The 13,476-nt window shown below is 45.6% G+C and overlaps 1 pseudogene; it reads left to right on the top strand.

Moving 5' to 3' along the window:
* Positions 1–632: 632 nt before the first annotated feature.
* On the top strand, positions 633–2,882 carry LOC144611717 (gap junction delta-2 protein pseudogene; annotated as a pseudogene).
* Positions 2,883–13,476: the final 10,594 nt, after the last annotated feature.

Below are 13,476 nucleotides of genomic sequence, written 5' to 3'. Positions count from 1 at the left end.
GTATATGCACATACTTGGCCAATAAACTTATAGACAATAGACAATAGACAATAGGTGCAGGAGTAGGCCATTCAGCCCTTCGAGCCAGCACCGCCATTCAATGCGATCATGGCTGATCACTCTCAATCAGTACCCCGTTCCTGCCTTCTCCCCATACCCCCTCACTCATTCATTCATTCATTCACCCACAGGTTCTACGTACTCACAAGTCCCCAGGTTACAACAGGATTCTGTTCCTCTGCAAATAGTCCATAGTGTGTGTGTAGAATAGAACTTGTGTTGGGGTAATTGCTGGCTGCCGTGGACTTGGTGGGCCGAAGGGCCTGTTTCCACATTGATTCTCTAAACTAAACTAAAAGGAAGAGAGAGGGAGAAAAAACATGGGAGACGTTCAAGGTTGTAGGTTAATTGTAAGTTTAAGGTAAGAGGTAAGTTTAACGTAAGAGGGGAAAGATTTAATAGCTTAGTTTACTATTGTTACGTGTACCATAGGAAACCGAGGGGCAACTTTTTCACACAGTGGGTGAGTGATATATGAAACGAACTGCCAGAGGAGGTAGTTGAGACAGGTACTACAACAACATATTAAAGACATTTGGACAGGCACATGGATAGGAAAGGTTCAAAGGGAAATGGAGCAAATGTGGGCAGGTGGGACTAGCATAGATGGGGCATCTTGATTGGCATGGGGAAGTTGGGCCGAAGGGCCTGTTTTGTGTGCTATATGGCTCTACAACTTCAAAAGTGCTTTGGGGCCCCACAATTAAAATGTGGACTACGGAAATGACAGAGACCCTGCATTTGAAAAAAAAAAAGATTTGCCTTAATTGACAAACCTGATTTATTTTTTAAAATATGGTCTCCATTTATTGAATTTTTAGAAAAGTAAATGGGCTTGACACAGGACTAAAATAAAAAATTTAAATTAAAATTTGAAACTTGAGTTTAGGGTTGGATGTACAACTGTGGTTATTGTCTCCCGGATCTACCCCCTTTAATTTTTACAGTTATACCTTTTTTTTAAAATTATTCTCTCTTCCCAATAGTTTATAGTTTTTTTTTCTTTCTTCTTTTATTTTTTATTTTCTCTCTTTAAAATTTTTTAAATTGAAGCTATGTAAGAACTTTGTGACAAATTTGTCTTTTATTTCTATCTGTACATATTAAAAATAAAAAATAAAGTGCTTTGGGACATTATAAAGGACAGCTTGCCCAAGAAATCCAATTTCTGCAGCACGGTGGCGCAGCGGTAGAGTTGCTGCCTCACAGCGCCGGAGGCCCGGGTTCGATCCCAACTATGGGTGCCGTCTGTACGGAGTTTGTACGTTCTCCCCGTGACCTGCGTGGGTTTTCTCCGAGTTCTTCGGTTTCCTCCCACACTCCAAAGACGTACAGGTTTGTGGCTTGGTAAATGTAAAAATTGCCCCCAGTGGGTGTAGGATAGTGTTAGTGTGCGGGGATCGCTGGGCGGCACGGGCTGAAGGGGCCTGTTTCCACGCTGTATCTCTAAACTAATTGAAGAATTCTTTTCTTTTGTGGGACTGATTCGCGGATTTTTTTTTTTCCTTTTCTCTCCAGGATTCTGCTGACAGTGGTGGTGATCTTCCGAATTCTAATTGTGGCCATAGTAGGGGAGACGGTGTACGAGGATGAGCAGACCATGTTCACGTGCAACACTCTGCAGCCCGGCTGCAACCAGGCGTGTTACGACAAAGCCTTCCCCATCTCCCACATTCGGTACTGGGTCTTTCAGATCATTCTGGTCTGCACGCCAAGCCTTTGCTTCATCACATATTCGGTCCACCAGTCATCCAAGCAAAGGAACAAACAGTTCTCCGTGCTCGGCCCCCTCCGGGACTGGGACTTCACCAAAGCCCCCGCGGACTGGAAAGAGGAGAGAAAGTCAAAAAGCAGCCTCGTCAACGGGCTTGTAGGGCAGAACACGGAGGGAGCGAAGGAGGCAGTGGAATTAGAACATTTGGAGAACCAGATGATGCCCAACACATCGGGATGGATCAGTAGGAAAAGCATGAAAGTTCAGAGGCAAGAGGGAATATCAAGATTCTACATCATCCAAGTGGTCTTTAGGAATGCTTTGGAGATCGGCTTCTTGGTGGGACAATATTTTCTCTACGGGTTTAATGTTCCTGCAATCTTTGAATGCGACAGGTATCCTTGCGTCAAGGAGGTGGAGTGTTACGTGTCCAGGCCAACGGAAAAGACGGTGTTCCTTGTCTTCATGTTTGCCGTCAGTGGCATTTGCGTGGTTCTCAACCTGGCTGAGCTCAACCACCTGGGCTGGAGGAAGATCAAGGTCGCCATCAAAGGCGTGCAAGCCAAGAAAAAATCAGCCGTCGAGATCGGGAAGAAGGACTCCCCATTTTTCAATGTCCAAGAAAGGGCCTCGTCCAATGAGTCGGCATATGTCTGAGTAATATGTCCTCAACTGATCTTGCTGTGAGCTCCAAACACTGAACAAATGCTTTGCGTTATGGAAAGGGATCTGTGTTCGGTCCATACCTGTGGTACCCAGTTTTGCAAAGTGGTGCTACACAGCCAAGGATCTCAATCTGCTGGTAACTGTCTCGATGAAGTCATTTTGACTTCCCCTATCATGGACATTCCCTTTGCTCTACATATCTCTACCTCACCTTCTCTCAATATAAACTAACCTGCATATCTTTCTTTGGTACTTTGGACAGAGTACTTATCTGTTTGTCTGCCTGGACTTGCAGTGTTTTTCCAGCATTTTCTGTTTTTGTTTCAGAGTTTCAGCATCTTCAGTTTTCTTCAATTCCATACATCTTAGCAAAGAGTGTCTTGCTGGTCAAGTATTAGATTTGCTGAGATCTACCCAAGGTTGGTCTAATGTGGTCTAGCCATCCCATGCATTTAACTAGAATTTCAATCTTGCTTTATTTGGCCACATTTAGAATCTGAACTGATGAGATTTGAACAGCTCGTTCAACTCAACATCCACATTTGCTCAATCCGAAAGTCCTGTCATGAAACACCACCTATCCATGCTCTCCAGAGATGCTGCCTGACCTGCTGAGTTACTCCAGCATTTTGTGTCTTTCTTTTGTAAACCAGCATCTGCAGTTCCTTGTTTCAACACATTTGCCTCCCCTACATACTTGGGAATAAAACCACACAGAATAGATAAACACACGGGGACTTTCTTTATGGGGAAAAAAACAACAGTCATCCTTAAGAAAGGGTGACAGAATAGATTCTTTGTTGTCTCAGGGGTACATTCATCTTAAACCCCACAAAGAGCCAAACGGACTCAGGATAATTGATACATAAATTTCTTAATGTGGTAGTGAACTTTTAAATATAAATAACTTCCTATCGATGGCTAGATAGCCACAGCTCTACCAAGGACATGGAGAAGGAAACTTTAGGTTAAATTATGAGGACAGGTTGAACAGACCAGGTGTACAACCTTGGGGATAGAAGACGAAAGGGTGTTGCAATTGAGGGGTTAAGATGAGCGTCATGAAGTCATACAGCGTGGAAACAGACCCTTTGGCTCAACTTACCCACGCTGACTAACATGGCCCATCTACACTAGTCCCACCTGCCGACGTTTGGCCCATATCCCTCTAAGATAGACACAAAAAGCTGGAGTAACTCAGCGGGACAGGCAGCATCTCTGGAGAGAAAGAATGGGTGATGTTTCGGGTCGAGACCCTTCTTCAGATAGTCTGAAGAAGGGTCACGACCTGAAACGTCACCCATTCCTTCTCTCCAGAGATGCTGCCTGTCCCGCTGAGTTACTCCAGCACTTTGTGTCTATCTTCGGTTGAAACCAGCATCTGCAGTTCCTTCCTACCCATACCCCTCTGAACCTATCCTATCCATAGTATAAGAAAATAACTGCAGATGCTGGTACAAATCGAAGGTATTTATTCACAAAATGCTGGAGTAACTCAGCAGGTCAGGCAGCATCTCGGGAGAGAAGGAATGGGTGACGTTTCGGGTTGAGACCCTTCTTCAGACTGGCCATGTACCTATGTAAATGTTTCTTAAACGATGCGATAGCACCTGCAGAGAGGAGTTGGTTCAGTGAATGGAGAGAGGGAACTGAGGATCAGTGGCACTGTATTATGGCAGTGAAACACTAACTCACATTCCTAGACTAACGATCCTCAATCTTAAATCCCACAAAAGCAAATGGGGAAATTTAAATTCAATTAATTAAATAATCTGGATTAAAAAGGTAGAATCAGTATGGTGACCTGGGAAATGGTTTAACAGGTAACATAGTTCAAGGGCAAGTAGGGATGGGTAATAAATAATGGGGTGACACATGGAGCACACATCCTGTGAATGAACAATCATCATCGGCAGTCACTCGAAGCGAGTATGACTGTCCTCGTGCCTGTGCGTGACTTTGTTGAACGTGGGGAGACTGGTGCAAAGACAGCCACCACACAGTCTTTGACAGATCTGGGTCAGGCTCCAGCGGCATGGAATCCAAGACGACCGGGGACCCTTTTCTGCTGCAGCCTTCATCCGCCTTCCCAGCCGTTGTGACGCTCCACTAAAGTCAGCCATCATCCTCCGCCTGTTCCACCGTTGAGGTCTTGGTTGGATCGCTCTTTGTCAGGGACCTCCCCCTCGACCTTATCCCCATGGGTGACCCTACCAGGAGCCTAGCTCCAGACGGCATCGCTCGCAGGATCTCAGGACCACACAAGCTTCCCCACCACCACAAGGTGACAATCCACGGAGAAGTGTGAATGAACAAATCTAAGAGGGGCAGGGGAGGAGCAAAAAAGAGAGATACAGAGAGAGAGGTAGCGGTAGAGAGCGAGAGAGAAAGTGGTAGAGCGAGGTAAAGAGAGAGAGAGGTAACGACAGAGAAAGGGAGGTAGAGGTAGAGATGGAGGAACAGATAGAGGAATTGAGGGAGGGAGGGAGAGAGAGAGAGAGAGAGAGGGAGAGGGAGAGGGAGAGAGAGAGAGAGAGAGAGAGAGAGAGAGAGAGAGAGAGAGAGAGAGAGAGAGAGAGAGAGAGAGGGAGAGGGAGAGGGAGAGAGAGAGAGAGAGAGAGAGAGAGAGAGGGAGGAGCGGCACAGTGGTACATCGGTAGAGTTGCTGCCTTACAGTGTGATAGACCCAGGTTCGATACTGACTACCGGTGCTGTCTATATGTACATTCTCCCTGTGACCACGTGGCCTTTCTCCGGGTCCTCCGGTTTCTTCCCACATTCAAAAAACGTGCAGGTCTCGAGGTTAATTGGCCTCTGTAAATTGTCGCTGGTGTGTAGGATAGAACTAGTGTATGGGGTGATTGCTGTTCGGTGTGGACTTTCGAGAGTCGTAGGGGCCTATTTCCACGAAAAAGAGGGAGGGAGAGAGAGAGAAAGAGAGAGAGAGAGAGAGAGAGAGAGAGAGAGAGAGAGAGAGAGAGAGAGAGAGAGAGAGAGAGAGAGAGAGAGAGAGAGAGAGAGAGAGAGAGAGAGAGAGAGAGAGAGAGAGAGAGAGAGAGAGAGAGAGAAACAGAGAGAGAGAGAAACAGAGAGAGAGAGAAACAGAGAGAGAGAGAAACAGAGAGAGAGAGAAACAGAGAGAGAGAGAGAGAGAGACTTTATTGGTGCAAAGTACTTTTCTCTGCAAATGTAAAGGATTTCTGATCCAGTGATCCCTTGAGTGTTTTAGAGATTAACAAGCTTTAAACTGAGTGTTTGGATAGGTGCCAGGAGAAAGGATTGTAGTCAGAGCCTGTTTGATGCCAGCTTCCACTTCAATCTCCTTGATTTATTGGTGCTCTGTCAGTGTGCTCTATCTTAATACCCATTTTAATATTTTTAAGCGTTGAGTTTTATGGAGTCTATGAAGCCACAGTTTTATCATCCAACTCTGTATGTTCTGTGTAAAGTGGATAAGATGCCACAAGGTATTTATTTTGTACTAGACAAACTGGGCCCAAACCTCTCCTGCATTGGTGCAGCACCCTGTCCTTTCCTCCCCTCTCTCCTCAACCCCCCCCCCACCCTCTCTCTTCAACCCCTCCCTCTCCCTTCTCCACCACTCCCCCCTTCCCTCCTTTTAAACTTTAAAATGTGAATAACTTAAAATATATAACACCGATTTCAATAAAACTACTTGCATTATCACTAAAGTGACAATGGTGAGCAAGGTGGGCCTAAAATTGTCCGGCTATCGTGCACCGTTTTGGCTGAAGTTCAGTCACAAACAAGATAACAAACTAGAGTTTTAGTATATAGATTATAACAATGTAAGAATATTAAAAACCCGTGTAAATGTGCCACAGATCTTACACTCGTAACCATAATAACTGTGCAATAACCCAAACTGTCTGTAAATATAAGAGTTGTGCTCCGATTTTGAATCTTTTAATTGTTGAATTAAATGACATTCCAGTGCATTGCTCGCCCACTGCACATCAGAGTAGGGATGGCAACTACCTCACTCACAAATATGGGACAAGGTGACGTCACCGCCTCGCGCCCCACGTGACCTCACCCAGCCGACGGCCACGTGCTCCATTTGCTCCACGAATGGTGGCCGCCCGGGCCGGGAGACGGGTTGCTATGCAACCTCAGTTAGGCGAACACACTTCACTTCGTGGGCCACTGTCGGCCAGGACAGTGTAGGCTAACGGAGCGTGTTCGCCTAACGGAGGTTGCGTAGCAACCCGCCTCCCGGCCCTCGGGCCTAATACAGGGCAAGGGTGGTCCCGCACGGGACAAACCAATTTAGCCCAAAATATGAGATATTCTGGCTAATACAATAGACAATAGACAATAGACAATAGGTGCAGGAGTAGGCCATTCAGCCCTTCGAGCCAGCACCGCCATTCAATGCGATCATGGCTGATCACTCTCAATCAGTACCCCGTTCCTGCCTTCTCCCCATACCCCCTAACTCCGCTATCCTTAAGAGCTCTATCCAGCTCTCTCTTGAAAGCATCCAACGAACTGGCCTCCACTGCCTTCTGAGGCAGAGAATTCCACACCTTCACCACCCTCTGACTGAAAAAGTTCTTCCTCATCTCCGTTCTAAATGGCCTACCCCTTATTCTTAAACTGTGGCCCCTTGTTCTGGACTCCCCCAACATTGGGAACATGTTATCTGCCTCTAATGTGTCCAATCCCCTAATTATCTTATATGTTTCAATAAGATCCCCCCTCATCCTTCTAAATTCCAGTGTATACAAGCCCAATCGCTCCAGCCTTTCAACATACGACAGTCCCGCCATTCCGGGAATTAACCTAGTGAACCTACGCTGCACGCCCTCCATAGCAAGAATATCCTTCCTCAAATTTGGAGACCAAAACTGCACACAGTACTCCAGGTGCGGTCTCACCAGGGCCCGGTACAACTGTAGAAGGACCTCTTTGCTCCTATACTCAACTCCTCTTGTTACGAAGGCCAACATTCCATTGGCTTTCTTCACTGCCTGCTGTACCTGCATGCTTCCTTTCATTGACTGATGCACTAGGACACCCAGATCTCGTTGAACTCCCCCTCCTCCTAACTTGACACCATTCAGATAATAATCTGCCTTTCTATTCTTGCTTCCAAAGTGAATAACCTCACACTTATCTACATTAAACTGCATCTGCCATGTATCCGCCCACTCACACAACCTGTCCAAGTCACCCTGCAGCCTTATTGCATCTTCCTCACAATTCACACTACCCCCCAGCTTAGTATCATCTGCAAATTTGCTAATGGTACTTTTAATCCCTTCGTCTAAGTCATTAATGTATATCATAAATAGCTGGGGTCCCAGCACCGAACCTTGCGGTACCCCACTGGTCACTGCCTGCCATTCCGAAAGGGACCCATTTATCCCCACTCTTTGCTTTCTGTCTGTCAACCAATTTTCTATCCATGTCAGTACCCTACCCCCAATACCATGTGCCCTAATTTTGCCCACTAATCTCCTATGTGGGACCTTGTCGAAGGCTTTCTGAAAGTCGAGGTACACCACATCCACTGACTCTCCCTTGTCAATTTTCCTAGTTACATCCTCAAAAAATTCCAGTAGATTTGTCAAGCATGATTTCCCCTTCGTAAATCCATGCTGACTCGGAATGATCCCGTTACTGCTATCCAAATGCTCAGCAATTTCGTCTTTTATAATTGACTCCAGCATCTTCCCCACCACTGATGTCAGACTAACTGGTCTACAATTACCCGTTTTCTCTCTCCCTCCTTTCTTAAAAAGTGGGATAACATTTGCTATCCTCCAATCCACAGGAACTGATCCTGAATCTATAGAACATTGAAAAATGATCTCCAATGCTTCCACTATTTCTAGAGCCACCTCCTTAAGTACTCTGGGATGCAGACCATCAGGCCCTGGGGATTTATCAGCCTTCAGTCCCATCAGTCTACCCAAAACCATTTCCTGCCTAATGTGGATTTCCTTCAGTTCCTCCATCACCCTAGGTTCTCCGGCCCCTAGAACATTTGGGAGATTGTGTGTATCTTCCTCAGTGAAGACAGATCCAAAGTAACGGTTTAACTCGTCTGCCATTTCTTTGTTCCCCATAATAAATTCCCCTGCTTCTGTCTTCAAGGGACCCACATTTGCCTTGACTATTTTTTTCCTCTTCACGTACCTAAAAAAACTCTTGCTATCCTCCTTTATATTATTGGCTAGTTTACCCTCGTACCTCATCTTTTCTCCCCGTATTGCCTTTTTAGTTAACTTTTGTTGCTCTTTAAAAGAGTCCCAATCCTCTGTCTTCCCACTCTTCTTTGCTATGTTATACTTCCTCTCCTTAATTTTTATGCTCCCTGACTTCCCTCGTCAGCCACAGGTGTCTCTTACTCCCCTTAGAGTCTTTCCACCTCTTTGGAATAAATTGATCCTGCAACCTCTGCATTATTCCCAGGAATACCTGCCATTGCTGTTCTACCGTCTTCCCTGCTAGGGCCTCCTTCCAATCAATTTTGGCCAGCTCCTGCCTCGTGCCTCTGTAATCCCCTTTGCTATACTGTAATACCGACACTTCCGATTTTCCCTTCTGCCTTTCCATTTGCAGAGTAAAACTTATCATGTTGTGATCACTGCCTCCTAATGGCTCTTTTACCTCTAGTCCCCTACAGTTGGCAACCCTACATCTGACAGTACTGCATTGCTGGAGGGGTTGTTAAACCAAGGCTGTACCTGCTTTGTCAGGTGCAGGATAAAGATCCCAAGGGACTAGTTTGGAGAAGATCAAGGGGCATTCCATGATCAACACGCATCCTTTAATTGGCATTAACGGAACAAACTATCTGTCTATTATCACTTCGCTGTTTGTGGGCAATTGCTATGTAAAAATGGGTTGCTACATTTCCTATATTACAGGCAACGAAAGCAATACCTTTGAAGTGAAATAAAACAGAAATTACTCAAACCACTCAGCAGGTCAGGCAGCATCTGCGGAAAGATAAATGGAATTAACATTGGATTTATGGGCCCATTATTGCATTTATAGTCAGAGAGTGAGCACGGAAACAGGCCCTTCAGCCCAACTTGCCCGCACCGACCAACATGTCCCATCTACACTAGTCCCACCTGCCACCATTTGGTCCATATCCCTCTAAACCTGTCCTATCCATGTACCTGTCTAATTTATTCTTAAACATTGTGATAGTACCTTCCTCAACTACCTTTCTGGCAGCTTGTTCCATACACCCACCACCCTATGGGCTTGTATTGTTTTTACGGCCTTGTTTGCATTTATGGGCCTGTTATGGATACATAGAAAATAGGTGCAAGAGTAGGCCATTCGGCCCTTCGAGCCAGCACCGCCATTCAATATGATCATGGCTGATCATCCTAACTCTGTACCCCTTTCCCGTGGTCTCCCCATATCCCTTGATTCCGTTAACCCTAAGAGCTAAGTCTTTCTTGAAAACATCCAGTGAATTGGCCTCCACTGCCTTCTGTGGCAGAAAATTCCCGATTCACAACCCTCTGGGTGAAAATATTTTTCCGCATCTCAGTCCTAAATGGCCGACCCCTTATACTGAGGCAAATGAGAATTTCATTGTTCCATTGCTAGCATAGATGACAATTGAACACTCTTGGCTCTTCTTGTCAACATTTCAGGCCCCTCAGCCTGACAAAGGGCCTTCGGTCAGATTGATTAACTATTTTTATTTCTCCAAGTTCTGCTTGAAATGTTGAGTGTTGCGGATTTTCTGCTTTTATTTCAGATTTCCAACATCTGCGATTTGTTGATTTTCAATTACTTTTGAAATGAAGTGATTTGTAAAAGATGTGAAGAACGTTGTTTTTTTCTTTACACGAAGGTTGCGAAGCTTTAAGCAGAGTCTTTGGATTTGTGCCCAGTGCAAGGATTTCTCCAAAACAGTGAGATGGAGTCAACCACCACTCCCATCACACATTGTCCCTGATTGATGATGGCTATGTGTTCCTCTTTAATCTCATCTTTAATATTATTAAGCAGTTGGAGCTTTTAGAAACTGCCATCTGGCTGCAACACTTTGAACTGGCTTCATGTGAAATCTCTATATTTATTTAACCTTTCAATATAAATGTTATAACGGGGGTGGGGGGGGCAATAGTGCAAAGAGAAAATACTGGAAAAACTCAGCGTGTTATGAGAAGAACAGCCCACCTTTTGGGCCTGCGATCCTTTGTCCTATATATCCTATAGAATATGTCTATATCCTATAGAAATATATAAAATTCTTGTACAATTCTAAAATTCGTTTGGGATTGGACAGGCTAGATGCAGAAAAAATGTTCCCGATGTTAGGGGAGTCCAGAACCAGGGGTCACAGTTTAAGAATTACGGGTATAAGAAAATAACTGCAGATGCTGGTACAAATCGAAGGTATTTATTCACAAAATGCTGGTGTAACTCAGCAGGTCAGGCAGCATCTCAGGAGAGAAGGAATGGGCGACGTTTCAGACTGAAGAAGGGTCTCGACCCGAAACGTCGCCCATTCCTTCTCTCCTGAGATGCTGCCTGACCTGCTAAGTTACTCCAGCATTTTGTGGAAGAATAAGGGGTAGTTCATTTAGGACTGAGATGAGGAAAAACCTTTTCACCCAGAGAATTATGAATCTGGAATTCTCTGCCACTGAAGGTAGTGGAGGCCAATTCACTGGATGTATTCAAAAGAGAGTTAGATCGAGCTCTTAGGGGGCTAACGGAATCAAGGGATATGGGGAGAATGCAGGAACGGGGTACTGATTTTGTATGATCGGCCATGATCACAATGAATGGCAGTACTGGATCAAAGGGCAGAATAGCCTACTCCTGCACCTATGTTCTATGTTCTTTGTTTCTTTGTCACATAGAACATTTGACAGACCTGATGCTACCCAAATGCTGAGATTTTCTGGTATTTTCTGGTTTCGTTTCAGATTTCATGCATTTGCAGGTTCTTTTAAAAGATTTCTATCTGCCAAGCAGAGTTGTGGGACAATAACATACTAGAATCAGCCGCAGGCCCTTCGGCCCCTATTGAGCCAGCCATTCAATCCCATTAGACTCCGTCAATATTCAAGAAGATCATGGTTAATCTACCATGAAGCCATTTTCCTGCTCTATCCCCATAGCCCTTGACTTCTTCAATATCTACAAACATATCAATCCCAGTATTGGATGTAGTTGAAGGCCAAGCCTCAGCAATCTACTGGGTAGAGAATTCCAAAGATTCTATAGAAAGAATTCCCCAAGAGTTAAAAACTGAATAAGGACCTTGTTTCCATTTGACTAGACCAAGTGCAGACTTGGCAATCATTACACTGAACACCTCCGCTCAGTCCACCATAACCTACCTGATCTCCCGGTTGCTCAGCACTTTGTATAAGAAAATAACTGCAGATGCTGGTACAAATCGATTTATTCACAAAATGCTGGAATAACTCAGCAAGTCAGGCAGCATCTCGGGAGAGAAGGAATGGGTGACGTTTCGGGTCGAGACCCTTCTTCAGACTGAAGCACTTTGATTCCCCCTCCCATTCCCAATCTGACCTTCTCTGTCCGGGGCCTCCTCCATTGTCAGAGTGAGATCCAGTGCAAATTGGAGGAACAGCACCTCATATTTCGCTTGGGTAGCATACACCCCAGCGGTTTGAACATTGACTTCTCTAACTTCAAATAGCCCTTGCTTTCCCTCTCTCTCTATCCGCTCTCCCTTTCCAGTTCTCCCGCCAGTCTTACTGTCTCCGACTACATTCCATCTCTGTCCTGCCCACTCCCCTGACATCAGTCTGAAGAAGGGTCTCAACCAGAAACGTCACCTATTCCTTCTCTCCAGAGACAGAGATGCTGCCTGTCCCACTGAGTTACTCTAGCATTTTGTGTCTATCTTATATATATATATATATATATATATAAACAATGGACCATTGTGGGCTCCACCTTTCTTTGATCATGGTTACTTTTTTGCATATCTTTCACTCATTCGTTCTCAACCTCTATGTATATATATGTACAATATAACAAATATATATACAAAATATATACATATAACAAATGAGTGAAAGATATGCAAAAAAGTAACCATGATCAAAGAAAGGTGGAGCCCACAATGGTCCATTGTTGGCTGCAGGGTAGGTGATAAACACGTAGCAGCTGAATGGTATTTCCTTGGGCAGCACTGTTGAGCAGAGGAATCTAGGGGGGTACAGGTACAACATGTTTGTGTCTGTCTTCAGTCTAACTGTGCTCACCTTCACCTGGCGGCATCTCCCCGTTGCCAGGGGCAACCAAGCGCCTCGACGCCCAAGCCGCGGCGCGGAAATATGACGACATCGCAACGGCCACCTTCTCTCCACAACACCATTGCACCCAGAAGCAGGGGGGGGAGATATAATTTATGTTTCCTCGTTATGAATAAAAATAACAGGGAAACCTAGCTTAATTAATACACAATCAATCTTTACTTATAACCATATCTGTGTTTTTGATTATCAATTTATATAAAGGAAGCTTTGAATTGTTTTCTGTTTTAATACAGTCTGTGCCCCCCTATTATTTGTGCAGTAGTGGTGTGTTCCGCCGCCGGCTGCGCGTCAACCAAACATGACGCGGCCCACCTGCTTGATTGGCGTGGCGTTTAACCAATAATAGCGAGGCACGGCGGAGATGGACCAATAGGGATACGAGGTGGGCGGGACGAGGGGGTTGCTAAGTTAGGGTGCGCGTGGGTGGGGGAGGGGCGCCTTGCGACCGAGAGCGGGGAGGCTAGAGACCGAGAGCGGGGAGCCTAGAGACCGAGCGCGGGCTCAGAGGCGGCAGAGTGTTGGTGCTGGGCGCCCACTAGCACCAGGGACGAGGGAAGAGGGAAGAGGGAGCATTGGAAGAGGGAAGAGGGAGCAGTAGAGGAGGGAAGAGAGAGCAGTGGAAGAGGGGAAGAGGGACCAGAGGAAGAGGGAACAGTGGAAGAGGGGAAGAGGGACCAGTGGAAGAGGGAACAGTGGAAGAGGGGAAGAGGGAGCAGTAGAGGAGGGAAGAGGGAG

Source organism: Rhinoraja longicauda, chromosome 41 (assembly GCF_053455715.1).
Source record: "Rhinoraja longicauda isolate Sanriku21f chromosome 41, sRhiLon1.1, whole genome shotgun sequence".
Lineage (NCBI taxonomy): Eukaryota > Metazoa > Chordata > Chondrichthyes > Rajiformes > Arhynchobatidae > Rhinoraja > Rhinoraja longicauda.
Note: the sequence above shows the minus strand (reverse complement) of the source record. Positions and strands in the feature narration are given on the sequence as shown.